The following is a 25,755-nucleotide window of genomic DNA, read 5'->3' as shown; positions in this document are numbered from 1 at the left end:
TTTGGGCTTCCGACTATGTGTCATGCCGAGTTCTGATTTTTCGACTTGCTTCTTTTTTGTCTCGGCAGACTTCTTCCTAGGTCACTCGCAGGCAGTCCCTCTGGCCATCGAGGCCGCTCGTGAAGCGCGAAGGGCAAACGGTGAGGAGATTGCCGCTAATGCCCCCTGAACCATCGACGAGCAGCTCTTGAGCATTGAAGCCCGTCTTCGTCCGGCTCACCGGCTGATGCGCCGGCTTCAGCGTGCCGGCGCCCAGGCGGTTGCCGCTATGTGGCCAGATATGCCGGCTCTGCGCACCACCAGCCAGACCGCCGACTGGCTGGCAGTCGCCGCCGGTCGTCTTGAAGCTTGGAAGGGCTCCTCGGCCCGGGCCGGAGCGCGCTGGGCCTTGGAGTTCGGCAAGGCATGGTATCCAGGGCTGGACCTGGACCGTCTGGCCGCGTTCCGGTCAGAAGCCCAGGCCGAGCTGGAGGCCGTGGAGGGCGCCCTTATCGAGCGTGCGGCGGCCATCGCCGAGTACATGGACACCAATGTCTTCGTGCCGGAACAGGCTGAAGGCGGCGAGGAAGTGCCGCCAGAGTGGTTCGGGATGAACCCGGAGCATGGCGAGGACTCGGCGAAGGTGATCGACTCCAGCACCGAGGAGGAGGACGAGGCGGAGGACGGAGGCGAGGCGGAGATGCCAGAAGACGGAGCAGGCGGCCAGCCTCAGCCTGACCGCGCCTCCAGCAACGAGCCGCGTCGAGGGAAGGCGACTACTGCTGGAGGCGATCAAGCCGAGACCGCCCAGCCGACTGCCCCGGCGCCCGACACCGCCATCTCCTCCGATCCTCCGATCCCAGAAGCTGCCTCCTAGGCTGCCTTTTCCGCCTCTGTTTTATCTGTCTTAGTAATCTTTTGAAAACTTTGTTAAATTCTAATAGTTCCACCCGCGGGCTGTATCTTGAACTTCTATTCGAAGATTCGGCCAAGGGCCTATGTAAATATTTTATCCACTTTCCGTCATTCCTTGCTTACTGCTCTTTAGGCTTTTCCCTTTGCCGCCTCCCTTTAGTCGCTGCCTTGCTAGTCGGACAGCCGCTCTGCGGACTGTTGCTGGGTTAAGTGCTTGGCTACTTCGGGAAGGCAAGTACTTGGCCGTTTGGAGTTTCTTTAGCAAGTCGGATAGAAAGCGACAGGCCGACTACCCAAGAGTCGGCCGTCTTTGATAAAGGCTAAGATGGTGAGCCGACTACTCATGAGTCGGCTTTCCATTTCAGAGATGCTGGAGGCCGTCTTACGCTATGTTCGTGCTTTAGGTCCTTAGCCATTTTTTGTGTGGGCGCCCGCTCTTTCTCACTCCTGCCTGCCTCACAATCACTCTGCGAGCTGCGGCTTTGGCAGGAAGCGGATTGGGCACCGCGCACTACTTGTCTGACTGCAGGAGCTCCTCATAGCGCAAAGCGGCGAGTCCCCGGGCCGACTAGTATGGCCCGGTGCCAAGCGGCTTGTGATGAAAGTAATGTACTCGAAGGCATAATTCTTATCATACAGATAACAAAAAGGGCAGTCCCCGAGCTCGTCTCGGGGGGCCCAAAGGCTTAGTGCTTTAATACAAAGGGGTAGTGTGATACATACTGCATCAACTGTAAAATCTCCAAAGGAGATTTGAATTCCACGGGCGCTCTGTCTCTTTGCCGGAGTCGCCCCTCTTGCGCGCTCGGGGCTTCTGAGCGTCGATCAGATAGTAGGCGTCGTTCCCTAGCACCTTGCTGATGATGAAGGGGCCTTCCCAAGGTGCCGACAACTTGTGCTGGCCGGCTATCTGCTGGTCAGCCGGAGCACAAGGTCGCCCTCTTGGAAAGATCTTGGCCTGACCTTCCTATTGTAGTATCGACGCAGACTCTGCTGTTAGATGCTGGACCGGCTGAGAGCCAACAGCGGGCCCTCTTCCAGCAGATCGACACCGTCTTGACGTGCTTCTTCTGCTTCTTCCTCGGTGTACATGGTGACTCACGGGGAGTCGAACTCTATGTCCGTTGGGATGACGGCTTCGGCACCATAGACGAGGAAGAAGGGTGTGAAGCCGGTTGACTTGTTTGGAGTCGTGCGCAGACTCCAGAGGACGGCTGGCAGCTCCTCAAGCCAACAGCCAGCAGATCGCTCTAGTGGTACGATGAGTCGAGGCTTGATGCCGGATAAGATGAGGCCGTTTGCTCGCTCCACCTGGCCGTTTGACTGCGGGTGGGCAACGGACGCTAAGTCCAGTCGGATGCCCTACGTCGCGCAGAAATGGGCCAGGGCACCTTTGGCGAAATTCGTGCCATTGTCGGTGATGATGCTGTGCGGGATGCCGTACCGAGTTGTGATGTCAGCAATGAAGGTTACCGCAGTCGGCCCATTCAACTTCTTGATGGGTTTCACCTCCACCCACTTGGTGAACTTGTCCACTGCGACAAGTAGGTGGGTCAAGCCACCTCGTGCCGTTTTGAATGGTCCCACCATGTCCAGGCCCCATACTGCAAAGGGCCAGGCAATGGGGATAGTCTTGAGTGCGGAAGCTGGCTAGAGTGGCTTAGCACGGAAAATCTGGCACCCCTTGCACTTTTGGACTAATTCTTTGGCCTCTTCCAGGGAGGTCGGCCAGAAGAAACCGTGTCGGAAGGCTTTGGCGACGAGTGCCCTGGAGGCCGCGTGGTGACCGCACTCGCCTTCATGGATGTCTCTGAGGATTGCTTGGCCTTGTTCCGCCTCGACGCAGCGTTGGAAGACGCCGGTAACGCTGCGCCTGACCAGCTCTCTGTTGACTATGGTGTAGGCTGCTGCTCGGTGTTGCACTTGCCGAGCCAAGATTTCATCAGTTGGCAGCTCTCTGGTTACTAAGAACCTGAGGATGGGCTGGGCCCATGAAGGTGCTGCTATTTCTTCAACTGCCACTAGTGCGACTTGGATAAGGGTGGCCGGGCTGGGAGGCGGCGGGTTGGAGTCCGCAGCCGCTTGCTGTTTTGACAAAGTCCCGGGGCCGACTGGAGCAGTCCCCGGGCCGAGCTCTGAAGTCCCCGGGCCGGCTTCGACTGTGCATCTCTTGGAGTCGGATCCTCTTCTTCAAGCGGAGCCGGCACAAAGATTGAATCTGATTCTGGTGACGGCTTGATAGAAGGCTTGAGGAGGCGCCGAAGGGCGACACCAGATGGTATTGCTTGGCGGGTGGAGCCGATTCGTGCCAAGGCGTCTGCTTGGTCGTTGTCGTTCCTTGGCACATGGAGGAACTCGCACTCCTCGAAGTATCCGCTGAGTTGCTGGACGAGGAAACGGTAGCTCGCGATATTTGCGTCCTTGGCGTCCCAATCGCCGGATGATTGCCGGACCACCAAGTCAGAGTCGCCATAACACAGGATCCGGCGTATGCCGAGTTCTTTGGCAAGCCGGAGCCCGTGAATGAGCGCCTCGTACTCGGCCACGTTGTTGGAGGCGGCGAAGTGGATCTGCAGCGCGTATCTGAGCTTGTCGCCCTTGGGGGAAGTGAGGACGACGCCGGCTCCCAGGCCGGTGCGCATCTTGGAGCCGTCGAAGTGCATCCGCCAATGGGTAGAGTCGGGCGCTGGCGACAGATACTGGGTCTCGGCGCAGTCGACGAGGAAGTCGGCCAGTGCTTGCGACTTGATGGCGGTGCGGGGCTCGTAGTAGATGGTGTAGGGAGCCAGATCTATGGCCCACTTGGCCACTCGGCCTGAAGTGTCGCGGCTTCCGATGATCTCGGCTAGTGGAGCGGTGCAAACCAAAGTGATTGGATGCTCTTGAAAGTAAGGCTTCAGCTTCTTGGCGGCAAAATGCACGCCGTAGCACATCTTCTGATAATGGGGGTAGTTCTGCTTGGAGGCCGACAGTACCTCGCTCAAGTAATATACCGGTCTCTGGACAGGTAGCGCCTTGCCTTCCTCCTTGCGCTCGACTACAATGACTGTGCTGACTACTCGGCTGGTGGCGGCGATGTATAGGAGCATGGGCTCTTTGGGAGTCGGAGCCGCCAGCACCGGAGGAGTAGTCAACATCTTCTTTAACTGGAGAAAAGCCTCGTCCGCCTTGGGAGTCCACTCAAAGAAGGTCATCTACTTCATGAGCTGATACAAGGGGAGAGCCTTCTCGCCCAGCCAACTGATGAATCAGCTGATGGACGCCAAACAGCCGGTGAACTTCTGCACATCTAACAGTCGTCTGGGCGCTTCCATCCTCTCGATGGCCTTGATCTTCATAGGATTGCACTCTATGCCGCGTTCGGAGACCAGGAAACCAAGGAGCTGGCCGGCTGGTACTCCAAAAATGCACTTCTCTGGGTTGAGCTTGATCTGGAATCGGCGCAGATTCTCAAAGGTTTCCTTGAGGTCCTCTAGCAGGGTTCCGCGCTTCTCCGTCTTCACCACTACATCATCCACATAGACGTAGGCATTTCTGCCGAGTTGCTTTAGGAGGCACTTCTGCATGCAACGCTGAAAGGTGGCGCCGGCGTTTCTCAAGCCGAACGTCATGGTCAGGTAGCAGAAGGCTCCGAATGGCGTGATGAAGGCGGTCTTCAGTCTGTCGGCCGGGTTCAGCTTGATCTGGTGATATCCTAAATATGCATCTAGGAAACTAAACAGCTCGCATCCGGCTGTGGAGTCTATCACCTGATCGAATCTTGGCAAAGCGAATGGGTCCTTGGGGCAAGCTTTGTTGAGGCTCGTGTAATCGATACACATTCGCCATTGCTTATTTTTCTTCAACACCAGTACTGGGTTTGCCAGCCACTCTGGAAAAAACACTTCCATGATGAAGCCAGCTGCCAGGAGTCGGGCTATTTCTTCTCCAACAACTCTTCTTTTCTCTTCTGACAGGCGGCTCAAGGGCTGCCTGACGGGCTTCACATCAGATCGGACATGTAACTTGTGCTCGGCGAATTCCGTCGGTACACCTGGCATGTCTTTGGGGGACCATGCGAAGATGTCTCGATTCTCATGGAGGAAATCACGAGCTCGCCTTCCTATTTGCTGTCTAGGTTCGCACCTATGACAGCGTGCCTCTCCGGGTGCTCCGGGTCCAAAGGTATCTTCTTTGTTTCTTTAGCCAGCTTGAACGAGCCCTCAACTTCTGATTCCTTGGGGTCGGGCGACATTTCTGGCTGCTTGCCGGCCATCGCCACAACCTGATCAAGGAGCCACCTCTCAGCTGCGATCACCAGGGACTCGGCCAGCCGGCTACTCTCGGTCGCGCAGGCGGACGACTTCCTATAGTCACCGGACACAGTGAGGATTCCCTTGGAACTTGGCATCTTCATCTTGAGGTAGGCGTAGTGGGGGACCGCCATGAACTTGGACAAGCCGGGTCGGCCAAGCAATGCATGGTATGGGCTTTCAAGGTCCACCACCTCAAACCAAACTGGCTCTCGGCGGAAATGATCCTTGTCTCCGAAGAGGACATCTATCAGGATCTTGCCGATTGGTGAGCAAGAAAGGCCAGGCACGATTCCGTGGAACACAGTTCGGCTGCTTTGAAGCTGTCTCTGCTTGATTCCCAATTTCTCCAATGTATCCTTGTACAGGATGTTGATACTGCTGCCTCCGTCTATCAGTACTCGCGAGAAGCGAGCGGCCCGCCTATCTGTGGAGAGTGTGGCGCCTAAGACCAAGGCGTAAGAGCCTGGACTCGGCATCACCTCTGGGTGATCAGCTCTACTCCAACTGATAGGCCTTTCGGACCAATGCATGAACTCTGGAGTACTTGATGCGACCGCATTTACTTCTTGCTGCTGTTGGCGCCTGCTATGCCAGTCATCTGCTACACTGGTGAACACCACATAGGCTCCGTGCTCATCCGGGAACTCGTCTTGTATGGCGCCGACTGGCCTGGCCGCCGGCTGCTGAGGCGGCGGAGGAGGCGGCGGCCCAGCAGGCGGAGGAGGGAGGAGGCCGTCTCACTTGGCGATTCTGGTGAGCCAGTGGCACTTCCGAGTGGTGTGGTTGGACGGCTTCACGCTGCTATGGAACTTGCAGGGGCCGTCGAGAGTCTTCTCGTAAGAGAAAGCCGGCAGCCAGTTGGACTTGCCGCCCTTCTGCCGCTTCGCCGGAGGCTGCCCCTCAGGCTGTTGGTCTTTAACCGTTGCGACCTGCCGACTGCTGGAAGTCGGCTGCGGGGCCTTGCGCTTGTGATCATTCTGCTGCTGTCTCCGGCTGGTGTCTCCAGCTGGAGTTCTGGGAGCTTGAGGGGCCACTTTTCCAGTCGCGCTAACTTGAATCTCTATCTTCATAGAGGAGTCGGCCGTGGCATATTTGTCTACAATGACCAGCAACTCGTCGAGGGTCTCCGGCTCGTCGCAGAGGAGCTTGTGCTTGAGGAGGGTGCCTTCTCTGCACCCTGGCAGTAAAGTACTCGATCGCCTACACCTCATGCACGCCCTCGCAGGAGTTCCGGAGTTCGCCCTAGCGCTTGAGGTAGTCGCGAGTAGACTCGTCAGGGCCTTGCACACACAAGGAGAGCTGGCGAGGCTTGGGGGGTCGCTTGTACGTGCTGGTGAAGTTGCGGACGAAAGCCTCGGTGAAGTCGACCCAACTGTTGATGCTGCGGGGCTTCAAACTATTCAGCCATGTCCGGGCCGTGCCCTGGAGCATGAGCGGAACGTACTTTACGGCGACTCGCTGTTGCCGTTTTCTATGTTGACGGCCGTGGAGTAGTCGATTAGCCAGTCTTCGGGCTTCACGGAGCCGGTATACTTGGGTGTGTCTCGGGGGAGCGTAAACCCTTTGGGGAAAGGCTCGTCTCGAATGTGGGGCCCAAAGCAAGGCGGGCCCAGCTCATCTTCTTCTTCTAGCGCCAGGGATTGATGGAGTCGGTCGATCCGGTGGCGGGCGTCATTTTCTCCGACTCCCTCTCGGCAGCCAAGGCGGTCACCGAGAGTCGGATGCTCAATGGGCGGCGGGGAGACTCGCCTTTCCCTGCGAGGAGGGGGAGGCAGGTAGTCGTCCCGCCGTTCCACCGCTCTGGGGTGGCCGTCTTGGTCGCGCTCGATGGTGATGTGAGTCCGACTGCGACTGACAGCCGGCTCTTTGTCTTTTCTTCCGTGGACTTCGCCAGTCGGCGTCCTGGACGTCGCGCCTTGATCTCGACGGGGAGGCAGGTCGTCGTGGAGTTGCTGCGGCACATTGGTGCGGCCGCCGGCTGCGTTTTGCGTAGCAGCCGCGTCGAGGAGTTGCTGGACTCGCTCCGTCATCATGCGGCGCTCTTCGCCTTCGAAGTTGTTGAGCTCTTCTGCCGCCGCCTGGGCGGCACGGATATTCTCTGCGGGCATGGCATATACAGGGCGATCAGCCCCGAGGAGGTTGGCGATTGCCGCGCCGCGCTGTCGGACCGCGCCTAGGCGGCTAGGCCTGGTTCGAGCCGGCGAGCCGCCTACGGCACGATCCATCTCGCGCGGGTAGGCTTCTGACAAGCGCCTCATGCTTGCCAGCTTCTTTGCGCCTTCGACGAGCTGAAGGCGGATCACCTCCAGCGTCTCGGCATCGGCGTCTTTCGGAATCGGCGCTGTAAGGTCTCGCAGGGCCGCGTCAAGCGGGTCGTGTGCTCCTTCGCCGGAGCGCTCGCCGTGCTCGAGGACGAGGACCTCCGTGACGATGCTTCCTCCGCTCCCCTCACAAGGGAGCGGCTCGTCGAAGATCACCACGTTGGAGGGGAACGTGTCAAGTGACACGCTGTCGGAGTCGACCAGCAACGGGTCAGTGGAGCCTACGGACTCCAAGTCGATGGCAGGCTCGCCGGTGACGTGGAGATGGTTGAGGAGGCCCGCGAGGAGGCTTTCGGGGCCGCCTGTGCCCGCATCGGATGCGGGCTCACCGGAGATGCTAACCTCGCCAAGAAGGTCAGCGAGGCAGCTCGCCGCGCAGGCGATCTCAGCATCGTGCAGCGCGTCGGCACAGACGCCGTCCGGCGTGCCAGGCTGGCTGTGCTCGCCGGGGAGGAACAGGGTTCCCGTCCAGAGCAGATCTCCGGACGACGGTGCACCTCGGCCCATGGTGGGCGCCAAATGTCGGGGGTTGGGTGCGACATATGCCAAAGGATGGCTTATCATGGTGGGAGCGAGTAGAACGTCGCCGGTGCCTGGAAGCGGGATGAGGCGAAGACATGCACGCCGGCGGAACTTACCCAGCTTCAGGGCTCTCCTAGGAGATAACACCCCTACTGCTGCTCTGCGGGGTCTCCGCTTGATCACTAAGGCAAAGTGACTACAATGATGCTCCTGGAGCTGTATCGAGAGGCAGGAGAGGGCAAGGCTAGCTCCCTCCTCCTTGTGCTATCTCGTCTATCTCTATCAAAGTCCGAACCCTTTGCGTGGGCGCCCCCGGGGGTTTATATAGGACTACCCCCCGGGGGTACAATAGTAATCCGGCTTGCGCGGGTCCCAGCCATCTGTCTCTCAGGCCACCGTCCTCCCTGCCGGCTTCTGGGTCCCGCCGTATGGCGGGCCCCGCGGACAGGCGTGGTACTGTGGCGGTGCTCCTGATGACGCAGGCTTGGTCATCGGGGCGTGGCGACAGTGCCGCCGTCTATCGGGTGGTCACTGTCGCCATTCCCCATCCTATCTGGTTAATGGCTCGTGGGGCCCTGGGGAGGAGCCGGCCGACTCTGGGGAGGCCGACTCCGGGGAGGCCGACTCCCACAGGGCCGTCTTCGGGGCGCTCAGGCCGCCTTTGGCCCACCCGCTGACAGGCGGCCCCGCCGCCTTCGGGCCGTACAGGCCGGCGTCGTGGGCACAATGTGTCATGCACTGTGGCTGAGGTCAGGGAAGGCACGGCAAGAGTGTCGCGCCTCGCCGGGGATCTTCCAGCGATACGGCTCAGTGTAGCCATGCCGGTCCTTCGTAAGCGGGGGGGGGGGGAGCGGCCATGTCGTGACCACACCCCACACCGTACTTCGAGATGAGGAAGGGATCATGGGCCGACTCTCCCTAGCCGGCCTCTCTCGAGGTCGCTGGCTTAGAGTCGGCTTGTCTCGGAGTCGCCGTCTAGGACTCGGCCTCTCTGGAGGTCGCCAGCTTGGAGTCGGCTTGTCTCGGAGTCGCCGTCTAGGACTCGGCCTCTCTGGGGTCGCCAGCTTGGAGTCGGCTCGAGGGGCGCGGCCTGCCCCCGATGTCTTGAAAGGTCATGAGACACGGGTTAGCCTACCCGTGGCCCAGTACTCCGACAATGTGAAGGCTGAATCGTCACTGGTGGCCTCGCGAGAGGCCTGCTCCCGAGCCGTCGAGGAGGCCCGGGAAGCAGACCGATGGCGCAAGGATGCGGAGGAGTGCGTGTGGGAGCTCCAAGCCTGGAGCAACTCTCTGGAGGAGCAGGTGGAGCTGCGCCAGGCGGCCCTTGTGTCGCTGAAGGAGGCCTCCGTCGACCAGGCGGAGCTCCAGAAGCGCGAGGAAACGCTGACGCTGGAGGCCGCCGAGCACAACCTTGACCTTGAGCGGCTGGAGACGAGGGAGCGCCTGGTGGCTCAGGTGAAGGATGACGTCGCCATGCGCGAAGCCCGAGCCCATGAAGAGGTCGACCGCCGCGTGGTGGAAGCTCGGTCGGGTCTCGAGCGCCAATACGAAGCGAGGTTGGAGCTGATCAGGGCCGAAGCTGAAGGTAGGACCACAGCCCTCAGGGCCAAACTGGCCGAGGTGACGCAGGGTGCGGACCTCTCCGCGGCTGCCCTTGGCGCAGCGCAGGCGGAGCTGGCCTCTTCCCGCGCTGAGCTGCTTCTTCTCTGATAGAGGTTTGACGGTGCCGAGGCTATCACGCGGCAGAACGAGGACGAGATCCGCCAGAGGCGGGTCCTGGAGCATGAGCACGCCCCCATGCTCCAAATGCTCAGGGAACGGGGTAACGTGGCCCTGGGCAACATTTGCGAGGCCGCTGCCGAGGTGCCGCACGAGACCAACTATGCCGGCAACCTCCAATATTTCACTGACGTGGTGACGTTTCTGGAGAACCGCTCCGGGAGGTCTCGTTGGCTCGTTGAGGAGAGAAGCCGAGCCTTGCTTGGGTGTGCCTTCTCCCGTGTCTTCAGCCATCTGCAGAACATGGATCCCCACTTTGATTTTGATGCCGCCATTGCACCTGTGCCCATAGCCATCCGGGGCAACCTGGCGCAATGGGTGGAGGACAACGTGGACGCCCTTGTTAGGGCCTTCACGTCTGATGATGATGGCGTGATCGTGGCCGCCGATGAAGGTGACGTGGTGGACGCGCCTGGCGCTGGCGGAGGTGTTGGTGGTGAAGGTGATGATGCCGGTGATGCAGCAACGCCTCTGGAGGTGCCCCACATGACGCGGCGAGTGATATGTCCGACTGATCACACGTCACCAGTGCTCACCCTGCGTGAAGAAAGTTCGGGCTCGGCCTTGAAGACTGTAAGAGCATTTTGGGAGGGGAAGCCCCTCATGTAAAGGTTTGTGATCAATATCCTTGTAAGCGTAACGCCGTGTGTGAGCTTAGCTACTGGCCCGGCGATGGGTCAGCTGACCTGTTTACCTCTTGACCCCGACGAGTCCCGAGCGGGCCTGTGGGGGCCGCGACGCCTCGAGTGTCTTCTGGATGGTCCCATTGATCCTGCGGTGAGAATCTCCGGAGAGGGTGCGGCGACAGCGGTCCGGATTGTAGACGTGCTTGGCCTGGCCCGGCTGACGAGGGGCTCGCGAGGGGAGGCAGCCGACGCTAACTTGGACGTAAAGCCAAAACCAGAACACAAGAGATTGCTCGAACGAGACTAAGCACCCCTTCCTCAGACACACGCAAGTCTCAAGCTCAAATCCAACTTAAATTCAAACCGAAGAAACTTGTCAACAGAGGAAAAAGGCAAAAGGCAAAAAGCCGCGTCCGGTACCTAGTCTAGTCTTCAACGTCTTCTCACCAGCGTGGAGCTAAGTGCTGCCACTGGGCGTGGGCGGGAGCCCCGAGGCCCGAGGGCGGCTCTCCGGAGACTCCGGGGCGTGTACAGCCCCACTCATTATTACGTGAAAGTGTCACGGAGCGGCGAGCTTCACAGGCACTGGGCCTTCTTCACAGGTACCGGCCTTGCTTCATATCGCCAGACGAGGGCCCCGCCTTGCGCCGCACTCTACCGCCATTGACGGTGACCGGAAAGCAAGGACGATGCCAATGGGGTAGAGCGGTCGCTAGCGGTTCCCCCGACGACCACGGGTCATCTGCCAGGGGCAGGCCTTGTGGCACCTCCCCGGCAGAGGGCCTACCTCCGGAGTACGCCTGGTGCCGAGTGCCGCGGTGACGAACCCGGATCCCGGCCCCTTTCCTGCAGCCCCTGGTGCCCTCCTCCCGAGGGGTAGGAGGCTGCAGCATTGGGGCAGCCATCAGCTGCGGCGACCTGTACCTCCTGCAACTCATGGTTAGCATAAGTTTGCTCTTGAGGAAGTAGTGGTACCAGATAGTTGCTGCCACCGGCGCGGCCGTCGAGGCCCTCTTGGGCCTCTTGAAAGAGCTCAGCTTCTGGTGGCTCCTCGCCCCAGCCTGGCCCAAGGAACGAGCCATGGTCTTCCTCCAATGCGCATTCTCAATCCACCATGTGGGGCACATAAGCTTCTGGCACTGCAACCCCACGGTTCTCGCCGTAGTGCCCCACATGCCATGCAGTTCGGCCTGGAGCGTTTTCCTGAGGGTGATGGCGCGGTGGCCCGCCGAGGCTGAAGGTCACGGCATGTGCTCCTTCGCCGGCCAGATATGGGGCCGGCGCGACTTGGCGCCCGGTGCTGATGGCCGGGTTGGCGTTGAACTGGGCCTGGAGTCCACTTGGAGTCACGTGGGCACGTATGGGGCCGCCATACGGCCCGCCCTGGACCTGGGGTGGCAGCTGGACGCAGAAAGGAGGCGCTCCCGAGGCGGCATCGTCCAGGAGTTCGGCTACTCGCTCCAGCAACACGTCAGGGCCGCCCTCCAGCAGAGGGCAATGTAGCAGCTCTCAGGCCACCGTGAGCGCGGCCCTGGAGTTCGCCTGCTCCCGTCGGGTGTGCGGCACTGTGGCCGCGGCGTGGTTCGAAGCTCTTGCTGCTGACCGTACCTGCCGTCCTGTGAGGGCAGGCGGCGTTTGGCCGCGTCACGCGCGCCCCGCAGCACCCTGCGGGGCGCGAGCTACCTGAGGCACAAGGTTGTGGTCGCCCTGGGCCGGCGGCACATCATGGACGGGCCATGCTGCCCAGCGGTCGGCGTTGGCAGTCGGGTCGCTTGACATCAGGGCGACGAGGCGGCAAAATGCAAGGCGGCGGAAGAAGGATTCCGGCGCACCCCTACCTGGCGCGCCAAATGTCGGATTTCGGGTTCCAGTGGACCCTTGAGGTTCGAACACTGGGGTGAGCATGAAGATCTCTCCCCTACCAGCTCACGTCTCGAAGTCTCGCAAAGATCTAAGCAAGAAAGATGAACACACAAGGGACACGAGATTTATACTGGTTGAGGCCACCATTGTGGTGTAATACCCTACTCCAGTGTGTGGTGTGGTGGATTGCCTCAGGGGCTGATGGTAAACAGTACAAAGGGAGAACAGCCTCGCAAGGGGCTGTTCTTGAGCTGGTGCAATGAACTGCCTGGGTGAGTTCAGTCGCTTCTCTCGCTCTCTCTCTATCTGACAGATCTGCTTCTCGATCTCCTCCCCCCTACCCTGTGGGTGGCTAGTCCTATTTATAGAGCGAGGCCCTGGGCCTCTTCCCAAATAATGAGCGGGAAGGGCGCCAACAATTGGCCATTTTGAAGGGGAACATCTGGTACACTTATCCTGACTAAAGTTGGTCTTCGGCTGCCAAAGGCCCTGACAGTGACGCCACTCATGGCTCCACGATGACCTCCATCCTGCCGTTCTGCTGGTCTTGGTCTTGTTGCACCGAAACGGTAACCTTTGCCTGATGCCTTGGCCTGTGCTTGCCCCCTTTGCACCGAAAGGAAAACAAGGACACTGCGGAGGCCGGCGCCCGCCTGGTGCCCGCCTGGCCTCGACCGTCATGGCTTGCATCACGGGCCCCTCGGGAGGTACCCTGCCTTGATCTCTCCGCCTCCTTGCGAGCTTGCCTGAGGAGGCTGCTCCTGAGGATGTTTCATGTGGTCCGCCCCGCGAGGCTTGGCCCCTCGCGAGGGTCTTGAGCTTGAGCTGATGAAGCTGGGCTGCATTGGGCCCCCACTTGAGCCACGCCGCAGGCCGCAGGCAGGCAAGTCTGGGGACCCCCGTTCCTAGAACGCCGACAGTGAAGACCCGCTATCTGCCGAAGAAGGAAATCATGTCCTATCGCAGACCAAAATGGGGGAGGTTATTGTCTCCACGGATCACATGAACCGAGGTTTCTCTCCACCCGGCTCAAAATTCTTCAGAGATGTTTTGCACTTCTTTGACCTGCGCCGTCAAGACATTGGACCCAATTCTGTGTCTAACATATGCAATTTCCAACTGTTCGGTGAAGTAAGAAGAACCCAACATCTTACTCTTCAGAGAGCTATTCTACTTGAACCGCCAGAATGAATGCCCCAACGGCCAGAGCTTGGAACTTGGTGGTGTCTCAATCCAACGGCGGAGAGACGTAATTTTTCCTTATGCAAATCCACTGAGTCATCCCAAAGACTGGAATCAGACATGGTTTTATTGCCAAGACACCTCTCCGGCTGGTGAGAACCCTTTGCCCGGTTTTCGTGCACTACATCTTGGGTCCAACCATTAGCTTCCTGACAAGATTACAGCCGCTGAACGCAAAACACTCGCCCCCACACTAGCTAAGATCAAAGCTCTTCCAGGGAACGGGTTAACTGGCATCGACTTAGTCCGGGTTTGGCTCTCCTGGCGGGTCATTCCATTGAGCCGCCGCCCCGGCTTGATGTGCACCTACACAGGCAAAAAGGATGACCCTCTGCGGCACAGCCCTGATGACTTGCCTGAAGATGTCATCAACAGCATGACGAAGTCGCTTTTGAACAAGAGCTTAGCAAATTGTGGTAAGGTGGGCTTAGACCCCTTCTGCGAGGCTAACCCGGTCCAGCGGTAAGCCACCCATCTGAATAAATTACTTTGGTTTCTCAATGTTTTATCCAATCATACCTCTGCCAACTCTTACAGGTGGGTGACAAGTTCTGGAAGGTCAAATATGACCATGAAAGTGCGAAGAAAGCCAGGAAGGCCAAGAGAGCCGCCAAAAAAGAGGCTACAAAGAAGAAAGGCAAGAAAGCCACTGCCTCTGACTTGCTTCGGCTAGAAGATTCTTTTGAGTCGGAGGTAGCCCTTGACTCTCTTGGCTCCTTTTTCAACCATCTTATTGACACTGATTAAGCAGGAGGACACGGGAGCAAGCCATAGCAAGGATGAAGAGGTAACTATCATTTTCTCCGACTCCGAGCCTTTGCCAAGACAGAAAATCCACAGAGTAACCCGGAAAGTAAGATTTTTGCATCCCTTAGCTTATCAAGATACTCAATTTGTTTTGAAGCGAAAGATTCATGAGAGCCGGAGGCAGACCCGGACCAGCAAGAATGTGGAGCTCTCCTCCGGCTTACCTAACACCCCAAGGAAATGTCGGAATGAGGTGACCTCTGATTTAAGGGAATCTCTATCCTTTGGCGGGTCTCACTCGTCTACCACTCAATTCTTCTGACTCAGATTATCAGGAAACTTCCCCTTCCTCTGGCGACTCAATGCAGTCCAATCTGCCTGCTTTCAAGACCGCTCCAAGGTAATGATAACCTGCTTATCTTGTATTCATTTCAATTCGTTTATGTTTGCACTGACCTTTTGGTTTTATACAGTGGAAAAGCAAATCCCAGTAAAAGGGTGAAGAAGACCAAGCCGACCGAAGAATCGATCCTTAATGAGCTGGAACTTGAAACGGCTGCCCCTGAAACTTCAACTCATGCTCCGCCGCCTGAGCCGGCTCAAGACACACCAACTCCAACTGCTAACCCGGCTACCGAGCAAGCAGCCGATGGCTCAGAAAACCCGAAAGCTCCTAGCCCAGTCAGGACGGATGATCCTCAAGACCGTGATGTCGAAATCACCAAGACCAGTTTTGCTGAGCCGGGGAGGGCGACCATACTGGCCAAGTGTTCCACCAAGGAGGAGCTTCTGGAACGCCGTCGGGTCAAGCTTGATGTTGCTGACTATACGCACATGAGCATTGGGGAAGTCTTTTCTGGCTATATGAGCCAAGTGCACAGCATCTGTGACATCGAAATTGACATGGTGAAACAGATGCACCAGAAATTTGAGGTACAATCCTTTCTCTGTATTCATTTATCCTTACTATGCTAACCCCCAAGTCTATTGCTTATGATGAATACGCTGTAGACTTAGAATTTTTTTTAATGACATTAGTAATATAGATGGACAAAAATATGTAAGAAATCCGGCTTACTCCGTAGTCCCCAAGGGGCGGCTTAACCAGGATGGTTGAGCCGGTCCTTCATATGGTCGTATTGAATAAAGTGCTTGAAAACCTTAAACAACAATATGCATTAGCCCCCAAGTGCCAATTACTCTTGCTTGCAAAGTGCTTGGGAATTTAATGTCATGAACCGCCACTTTAAATAAAATTCTTTAGTAGACATTAGACCCCAAGTGCCAAGTGTTGTTGCTTGAAAAAGGCTTGGGACTTAATATTGCATCATGATTGTCCTGATCTTGACTCAGTATTTGTACATGCCACCACTAGTCAACTTGAGTCAGAAATCTCTGATCTGAAGAACCGCATTGAGGCCCAAGAGACGGAAACCCAAAGAGCTGACTCCAAGTTTAAATTCAGCGTTTCTGAACAAGAAAAACTGAAGAAAAACTTTCAAATGGAGAAAAAGGCCTGGGCTGATGAAAAATTTGCGTTGATTAATTGAGCTGAGAAGGCAGAGGCGGCTCTTGAAGAAGCAACCGGTGAATTATCCGGCTTAAAACACCATGTCTCTCAGATGGTCTCAGCGATCTTTGGTAAGTCGCCCTGCAAGTGTTAAATACTTGAACCTTCCAATTGATCATATAAATTGAAATTAACTCACCTGACAATATTTATGCAGGCCTCAGGAGTTGAAATCTGAACCAAGATATGCTGATCAAGCTCAAGGCGGTTTATACGCTGGTGGAAGAACTGTACACCGGGTCTCAGCGTGCCTTAGCCACGGTGACCCTGTCCAATGAAGTGCCCACACTCCTGGTAGATGTACTAAAGAAACTTTCTGTGCTACCCCAGCGATTCACCGAACTGAGGCGATCGTCTGTAAGAGCCAGAGCTGTGGCTGCTTTAAGTCGGGCCAAAGCTTGGCTACTGGAGTTAGACCTGGCCGACCTCGCCACTAGCTATCCAAGCTTTAAGGAGGATGGCACTCCCTTTGAACAGGAAGACTTCGCCGCTTGCGTGAAGGAGATACGCCCTTTGGCCACCCTGATAGCTGATGAAGCAGATCTCTCCAACTACCAGCCGGGCTATGACGCAGAGAACCGGAGAATTCCAACGCCTCATTACAAAGTGACCAGCCTGATTCCCCCACTCCGTAAGCATACCTTTGCCCCTGAACTTGACCCGGCCAGACTAGTTGATGATGAGGCTGAATTTGAAGCTTTGAATGGCATTGACTGGTCATCATCAACCTTCCAGGAAATGGAACAGGGCAAAGAAGCGGAGAAGGCTAACCTGGATGCTTCAGGCCAACATGAGAGTCAATCCGCCGTGGCGGCTCATACCTGTGATGTGCTGAAAAACAATATGAATAATTTGGACTTGGGGAGTCGTGTAATAGAATAGAAACAACATTGCTTTTTGCCGTGCCATTGTGCACGTTTTTGGTGCATAATACTATTAAGCTGCCATATTATATTCACCCGTGTTATACTTTCCTTCTACTTTCCTTATGCTTGACCCAGTCTTTTAACTGTTCTGCACATAGAAATAGATCACAAGATCCCTTGGCGGCTTACGCAAGGCGGGTCATAATAACTTGATACATTAAGATAGAAAAAGAATCACAGATAAGCCTATTGTAACATATAATGTTGAAACACAACTACAATCTTATACCTGTGATCTTTTGATGTGCACTGCCGGCTTATATGCCCCGGACAGTAAGGGTGATAACCCAATCTTTGGAAACCAACACTTCCAAAGGTATGATGATTCTCATATATTGGCGACTTATCAGCCAAAATCAAACTCACTTGTGCTTTTAAAACCCGAAAAAGTCTCAAGTCAAATAAAGGCTGCTTTCAAAGAAAGCTTAAACCAAATAGAATATAAAAAATGCAAGGCTTCTGATTCGAATACGATCAGTAAACCGTTCCAAAGGGGTTAAGCTAGGATTCAAATATGATCATGTAGCCCCTAGTGGCTTTGGCGTTGCGCTGATCAAGAGGGTACCGACAGCTATGTTCTCTTTGGTTCGAATACGACCTATGTTTGAACAGGAAGCCCCCTAATGACCTTGAGAGTTTTTTAATGGCTTTGATTCGAATACGATCAAAGTCGGTTCCCAAAAGGGGTTGAGCTATGATTCGAATACGATCAAGAAGCCCCCTAGTGAGCTCGGCAGTGTGCCAATCAAGAGGGTACCGACAACTATGTTCTCTTTGGTTCGAATATGACCTATGTTTGAACAGGAAGCCCCCTAATGATCATAAGGTTTAACGTCTAGATTCGAATATGATCAGAAGCCGTATCAAACTGGTTAAGCTAGATTTGGATACGATCAACCCCCAAGTGATCATTTGAGATGACAATGACAATGACAATGACATATTACCATTGAGGATGAAAAAAGGATAGAGGTCCTGCTTTATTATTTATCATAATATATACATTGTCAAAATATGTACATCATGAGAGCCAGTGGCTCAAGTGTAGTAAGGCCGAAGATAAGCGATATTCCACGGCCGGCGGGTCTCCTCCTCCGACTTACGTGAGTCTTTGTGCTCTCGAACATCGATAACGTAGTATGACCCGTTGTTCAAGTTCTTGCTGACCACAAAGGGCCCTTCCCAAGGTAGGGATAACTTGTGCACATCAATATGATCCTGGATGAGCCAGAGCACCAAATCTCCTTCCTGAAAGGTTCTGAACTTAACCCGGCGGCTGTGATAGCGGCGCAGGTCCTGTTGGTAAATCACCGAGCGAGCTTATGGCAAGTCACGCTTTTCATCTAGCAGGTCAAGGGCATCCTGGCGCGCTTGTTCATTGTCCGCGTCCACATAGGCCGCCACACAGGGCGAGTCATGACGGATGTCAGTAGGGACAACCGCCTCAGCTCCGTAAACCATGAACAAAGGCGTATAACCTGTAGGCCTGTTAGGAGTAGTATTGATGTTCCATATCAGAGAGGGTAACTCCTCAACCCAACAAACCGGCGTCCGTTGCAAGGGGACCAAAAGCCGGGGTTTGATGCCTTTCAAGATTTCCTGATTGGCTCTCTCAGCTTGACCATTGGATTGGGGGTGAGCCACTGATGAAACATCAAGCCGATTATGTCACGTTGACAAAATTCTTCCATGGCGCCTTTAGACAGATTAGTACCATTCTCAGTTATAATGCTGTGCGGAAAGCCAAAGTGAAATATCACCTTCTTCAGGAACTGAACCGCCGTGGCTGCACCACACTTACTAACTAGCTCTGCCTCAACCCACTTTGTAAATTTATCAACCGCCACAAAAAGGTGGGTATTTCTATCTTTGGACCTTTTGAAAGGCCCAACCATGTCAAGCCCCCAGACTGCAAACGGCCAAGTAATTGGAATCATCCTCAACTCCTGAGCCGGCACGTGAGCACGTCTCGAGAACTTCTAACAACCGTCACATTTACTAAACAGTTCCTCTACATCAGCATGAGCCGTCAGCCAATAAAATCCATGATGGAAAGCCTTGGCCACAAGAGATTTTGACCTGGCATGATGGCCACAATCCCCTTCGTGAATCTCACGTAGAATTTCCTGGCCTTCTTCAGGAGAAACAAAACGCTGAAACGCCCCAGTGACACTGTGATGATGCAACTCGCCATTGGCAATCGTCTTTGACTTAGACCGCCGGGTTATCTACCTGGCCAAGGTTTCATCCTCAGGCAACTCTCCCCGGGTCATGTAAGCCAAGTACGGCACTGTCCAATCTGGGACGACGTGAAGAGCTGCCACCAATTGTGCTTCTAGGTCAGGCAGAGCCAAGTCTTCCTCTGTAGGTAACTTGACAGAAGGGTTATGCAAAATATCCAAGAAAGTATTAGGCGACACCGGCTTATGCTGAGAGCCCAACCGGCTTAAGGCATCAGCCGCCTCGATCTTTCTGTGGTTAATATGCTCCACCTGGTAACCCTTGAAATGTCCAACAATGGCATCAACTTCACGGTGATAAGCTGCCATGAGAGGATCCTTGGAATCCCACTTGCCCGATACTTGTTGGGCCACCAAATCTGAGTCACCAAAGCACCTTACCCGGCTTAAACTCATCTCCTTAGCCATCCGAAGACCATGGAGTAAGGCCTCATACTCAGCTGCATTGTTAGTACAGGGAAACATCAACCGTAGCACATAACAAAATTTGTCACCTCGAGGGGAAGCTAAAACAACTCCAGCCCCCGAGCCCTCCAAGTGCCTGGACCCATCAAAGTGAATAGTCCAATACATGTTGTCTGGCTTCTCTTCAGGATCTGCAGTTCTGTCCAATCATTGATGAAGTCCACCAGTGCTTGAGATTTGATAGCAGTACGTGGCACATATTTTAAACCATGAGGTCCAAGTTCAATGGCCCACTTGGCGACTCGTCCTGTGGCTTCTCTGTTTTGAATGATATCTCCTAAAGGAGTAGAACTGACCACAATGATGGGATGACCCTAGAAATATTGCTTAAGCTTCCGGCTTGCCATGAATACCCCATAAACGAGTTTCTACCAATGTGGATACCGTTTCTTGGACTCAATAAGCACCTCACTGATTGTCACAGCCTGATTTTTTGGCCCTTTCTTTTTCTTTTGTTTTTCCGAGGTTTTTTCCTGAGTTTTCTTTTTCTGTGGCTTTGTGGTCTGGAAACTGAAGAAGATGACCTCTTCTTTGCTTCCAGAGTGGCTTGTCATATCCAAATCCTTCCCTAGACCTGTCATTTCCATCCTAGCCCAAATCCCAATATTCTTTTTATTGGGAATATTCCTTTTCTATTAAAGGAATAACTCCAATTGCCCTAGGTTGTGAAGCAACCTACATTTACCTCGCTCCTAAAATTCCCAAATAATTCTCATAAACTGTTTGGGTCATATCTTGATCAAATATGGCAAAACTTTTCATTGCCATGTTAAAAAATAATCCTCCAATAATTCATTTCCTATTCTGCCCTGAATGGCACTTTGTGAAGGAAGTGTCATTTATATTTCTCCTATTGACTCCCAACCTTTTTAGGCATGTTTATATGTCCAAATAATTGCCCTGTGCACAAGTTCAAATTTATTTGCCTAGCCAATCTTCCTCAGTGAATTTTCAAATTTCTATCAAACAGAAAGCTTCGTGAAGGAAGTACTAGCTAGGAGTACCCAAATGAGTTGAACTTTTTCACACTCCTTTATGTGCTCATATTAACCCCCTCAATCCATTTTCCGCCCTATCCAATTATCTATGTGAGCACAGGAGCAAATCTTTGTTTTTGGCAATGTTTTCAGGTTGTGAAGCAAGTGTATTTTATATTGCTTCAAAAATCCTGATAAATTACTAGATCATTCTTCTACCCATAACACATCTCTCCACCAATTTTGGCATCATTTCATTGAGCCATTTGACCACCATAATTATTCCAAGTTTCTGGTCAGCACAGATGTTTGTGAAGCAAGTGCTATTTTGGTTTGTCCATTTGGCATGATCTTTTTACAGCATCGTCATATGACCAAATGACTAAGATTTACCCAATCTTAGCTCTAGTGGACACTCCATGTGATTGCATCTTGATGATCTTCATTTTTGGACCATTTTGGCAGTTGCAAGGCAACTATGAGTTATCTTGGTCCATTTCCCCTCCAAATCCCAGGATCATATTCCTTCCTTTCCTAAACATCCCAGACATCTTGTTTGGCCTCCAGTAATTCTCAGTTGAGCACATTGAGCTGGTAAAGTTTACTGTAGTAAACTTCAGAGGATGATTTATTTTTGACCAGAGCCTGTTTGACCAAGTTACCACATCGGTTGATATCTGCCCAGGAAGGACTTACCACTAGACATCATTTTCCAGCTGTTTGCCTCACGGACATGCTAGCACTGGTGGTGACCACCATTTTGGCATGCCATGAGCGCGTCAAGTGGCCGTTTGTGCTTGGGCCCCTCCCCCTCTCGCTGTCTTCGAGCCCGTGAGCATGTCCAGTAGATTTCCCTCGTCGTCTCCGTCCTCCTGGACCCCTCTCCCCCTCCGGAAGCTAGCTCACGGACGCTCGCCGATGATCGCCCACGGGAGCACAGTGCTTCGACATGTTTCAATGGCGCTCGGCTTCTTCCTCAGCTCCCCCTCGACCCCTTCTACCCCGTGAGCTCCTCCCTGTGCCCTCCCCGTCATTTTCCCCGAGCCCATGCGCGCGGGCACGCGTCCGCGGCGCCGGACACGCATCACCGGCGGTGCCAGCTCGGCCTCCCTCTCGCCCGGCTATATATAGCCATCCCCCGAGCCGTTTTAGCTCACCACTGGCCTCCCCGCTCTCCTCTAGCCCCGCCTAGCTCCTTCCCCGAGCCTCTGGAGCCCTCTCTACCCGCCAATGCCGCCACGGCCGCCGCCTCGGCCCGGCAAGATTAGCTCGAGGCCGAGCCCAATTCTCCTTTCCACCACCACCAGAGACCTCCCTGCTCCACCTCAAGCCTCCCCCACCCCTCCTTTTGCCACCAGAGCCGCCGTGGCCGCATGCCCTAGTTCGTCCGAAGCCTTCGTCCGCCGCGGCCAAAGCTCCGCCCTCTCCCGCGTTCTTCGGTGGCCGAGTCCTATCTGAATGAGACCACCCCGTTCTCCTGATCACGCCGGTGGTTCGGGCGCTCCGAATGGTGGCCGGAGCTGGCCGGACCACCATAGCCCCGCCCACCTCTGTCTTCTTGGGTGGCAACCCTTCGCCGTCCCTCCATCCCTCCTCAGTGCTCGTGCGGTGGCCAGTCGGGTGCGGCATCCCGTTCTGATCCCGCCGGTGGCCGGAGCATCGTCGGAGGTGGCCGGTGGCGTCGGGACGGCGCCGGCCTCGCTGCTGCCTCCTCTGCTCTGCGGGCGCCGTCAGGAGAGGGAGAGAGGAAGAAGAGAAGAGAGGAGAGAGAAGAGTGGATAAGGTGGGACCCCCTCGTCAGTCACCCAGCAGCCGGCCCCGCCTCTGCCTTCTGACCAGTCCACCGCCACGTCAGGGTAAGTGGAAGCGTAAACCCCGGAATACATTTTCCGTTTTTCTGTTTTGGCCCAGTCTGTAAAATAAAATTTTACAGATAGGTCCCTGGCAGTAAAACCCTCATATCTTTTTAACCGTAACTCCGTTTGAGGTGAATCCAATGCCCACTTCTTTGTTTCGTTGAGCCCGTTCTATTGGCCATGCTTTCACTATGGTTTGACATTGTGAAAATGACCTTTATACCCTTGCCCTTATTCAGCCCCCTCCGAGAGAGAACGATTTCCGGCGAATCTTTCTGCGGCTTCACCGCACTTCTCCCCGGTGCTTTCTTCATCCCCAGGCAAGCCACAATACCCACTTGCATGATAGTCATGCCGTAGCCATGGTTTTCAACTTGAATATTTAATAAATGTTTGCTTGTTGAAAAGGTGGATTGTGGCCACGATGGTGGTGAGGTGTCTGGAGGTAGACACGGGGCCACCCAGGACTAGCCCGGTGGGGTCCGGGTCAGAAGGGTCGGGAGAGTGTCATGACAATAGATCGGTTTTGTCAGAACTCCGTTGGTCCACCCAAATGGGAGAGTGAGGCCATGGGTTCCGTAGTGTGGGTACAGTGTACTAACCTCTGCAGAGTGTATATTAATCTATCGATAGCCGCGCCCGCGGATAAGGGCCCAGGTCGAAAAGTAGGTCACACCATGAGTCAACAGTAATAAGAATAATGTGTTTAATAACAGTGAGATAAGTTGGCCAAGTGTTGGTCGGGTTGTGATCGCCGTAAGGATCACGGGTCATTTAGTGGTCGGGTTGTGATCGCCGTAAGGATCACGGGCCATGTATTGGTCGGGTACTGATCGCCGTAAGGTCACAATGGTATCGAGGATACCGAGTTATTGTATATTCGTGATGTTGTACGAGAATCGTGGGTAAAGATCGAGCTCCTTGTGGTCATCTAATGATTACTACGGTATTATTTATGCCAAGATTGATTTGATCCTGAGATGATCGTGTGATGTCCGAGGTTGGTAAGTGATGCATGTGTTGGTTACGAGGTAACCGAGCAGGATATGTGGTGCATATAGTGGTTTCATGTTGCATGCTAGTATTGTTGGATTAATATGTTCATGCTGAGATAGTTGTATCATGTTTATTGTTGGTCATGCCATGTTATGCTGATGATCTCATCTTAATTCCTGTTTAACCTGTAATTGCCATGTTGTTATTTGTCTTGAATGCTTCTGGTTTATTGTGAGCTTGCAAGTACATTCAATGTACTGACCTGGCGTGTCATGCCAGTTTGTAGGTCATGCCAGATTTGATTGCTTGCTTGTTGTGGTTTCCGTTCGTGCGAGCTAGGATAAGCGTTCCAGCCAGAGTCCCTGCGGAGTGGAGTTCACCACCGTCTTCGTTATTCCGCTGCTAGAGTTATTCCGCTGCTTCAAGTTGTTCTGCTGCTTGCATAGAGCAACTGAGGATGGCGTAGTGTCGCCGTACCGATGTTATTCATTGTAATATCGGGTACCTTGTATTCATATTCATGTAATAATAGAAGCATGGTTTGTTCTATGCTAAGCATTGCCGTATTCCAGAAGACTTCTCCTCAATCTCTGGGCTAGAATACGGGGCGTTCCAGTTTTCTCTGAGCCGGGGTGCCACACTGATATAATAAACCGGCCGTTTAACCGGATGCTCTTTGCCAGCCTCCTTGCGCTCCACCACGATGGCCACACTGACAGCCCGCGTGTTAGCAGCCACATATAATAATAATGACTCCTTATCAATGGGAGCAGCAAGGACCGGCGGCTCAGCTAGCTGTCTCTTCAAATCTTCAAAGGCAGCATTAGCAACATCACTCCAGACAAAGTTATCTGTTTTCTTCATCATTTGATACAGTGGTATAGCCTTCTCACCTAACCGGCTTATGAACTGGCTTAGAGCAGCGATACGACCCGCCAAATGCTAAACATCATTGACGCACGCCGGCTTAGCCAGAGAGGTGATTGCCTTGATCTTCTCTGGGTTAGCCTTGAGGCCCCTGTTAGAAACCAGAAAACCCAAAAGCTTGCCTGCAGGCACGCCAAAAACACACTTGGCCGGGTTAAGCATCATCTTGTAGACCCGAAGATTATCAAAGGTCTCCTTCAGATCATCTATCAAGGTCTCCTTCTCTCTAGATTTCACCACAATGTCGTCCACATAAGCATGGACATTGCACACAATCTGATTATGAAGACAATTCTGCACGCACCGCTGGGAAGTCGCCTGGGCACTCTTAAGCCCAAAAGGCATAGACACACAGCAGAAGGCTCCAAATGGAGTAATGAACACCGTCTTCTCCTGGTCCTTAACTGCCATCTTGATCTGATGATAACCAGAGTAAGCATCCAAAAAACTCAAACGCTCACAACCCGCCGTAGCATCAGTGATTTGATAAATACGAGGGAGAGCGAAGGGATCAGCCGGACAAGCTTTGTTTAAATCTGTGTAATCCACACACATATGCCAAGTGCCGTTCTTATTAAGCACCAGCACCGGGTTAGCCAACCACTCTGGATGAAAAACTTCAACAATGAACCCGGCCGCCAAAAGCCGAGCTACTTCCTCACCAATGGCCTTACGCCTCTCTTCATTGAATTGCCGAAGAAACTGCTTGACCGGCTTAAACTTTGGATAAATATTTAAAGTGTGCTCAGTGAGTTCCCTCGATACACCCGGCATGTCAAAAGGCTTCCATGCAAAGATATCCCGGTTCTCACGGATTAACTCGATGAGCGCGCTTTCCTATTTGGGATCCTGGTTGGCACTGATACTGAACTGCTTAGATGAGTCGCCTGGAACAAAGTTAACAAGCTTAGTATGATCGGCCGACTTAAACTTCATCACCAGCTCATGCTCTATGGTTGGCTTCTTCAAAGATGTCATATCTGCTGGGTCAACATTGTCCTTGTAGAACTTCAACTCCTTTGTTGCACAAACAGATTCAGCGTAAGTAGCATCGCCTTCCTCACATTCCAAGGCTATCTTCTGGCTCCCATGCACTGTGATGGTACCCTTATGATCCGGCATCTTGAGCTGCAAATAAACATAGCACGGACGTGCCATGAACTTGGCATAAGCCGGCCATCCAAACAGGGCGTGATACAGACTCTTGATTTTGACCACTTCAAAAGTTAACTTCTCAGCCCTGGAATCATGTTCATCTCCAAAGGCTACTTCCAGCTCAATCTTACCCACTGGGTATGCCGACTTACTAGGAACCACTTGATAACACACAAGTGTAGGAGATCGCAACAGCTTTCGAGGGTAAAGTATTCAACCCAAATTTATTGATTCGACACAAGGGGAGCCAAAGAATATTCTTGAGTATTAGTAGTTGAGTTGTCAATTCAACCACACCTGGATAACTTAGTATCTGCAGCAAAGTATTTAGTAGCAAAAGTGGTATGATAATAA

This window comes from Triticum dicoccoides, chromosome 2B (genome assembly GCF_002162155.2).
Source record: "Triticum dicoccoides isolate Atlit2015 ecotype Zavitan chromosome 2B, WEW_v2.0, whole genome shotgun sequence".
NCBI lineage: Eukaryota > Viridiplantae > Streptophyta > Magnoliopsida > Poales > Poaceae > Triticum > Triticum dicoccoides.
This window is presented reverse-complemented; position numbering follows the sequence as displayed.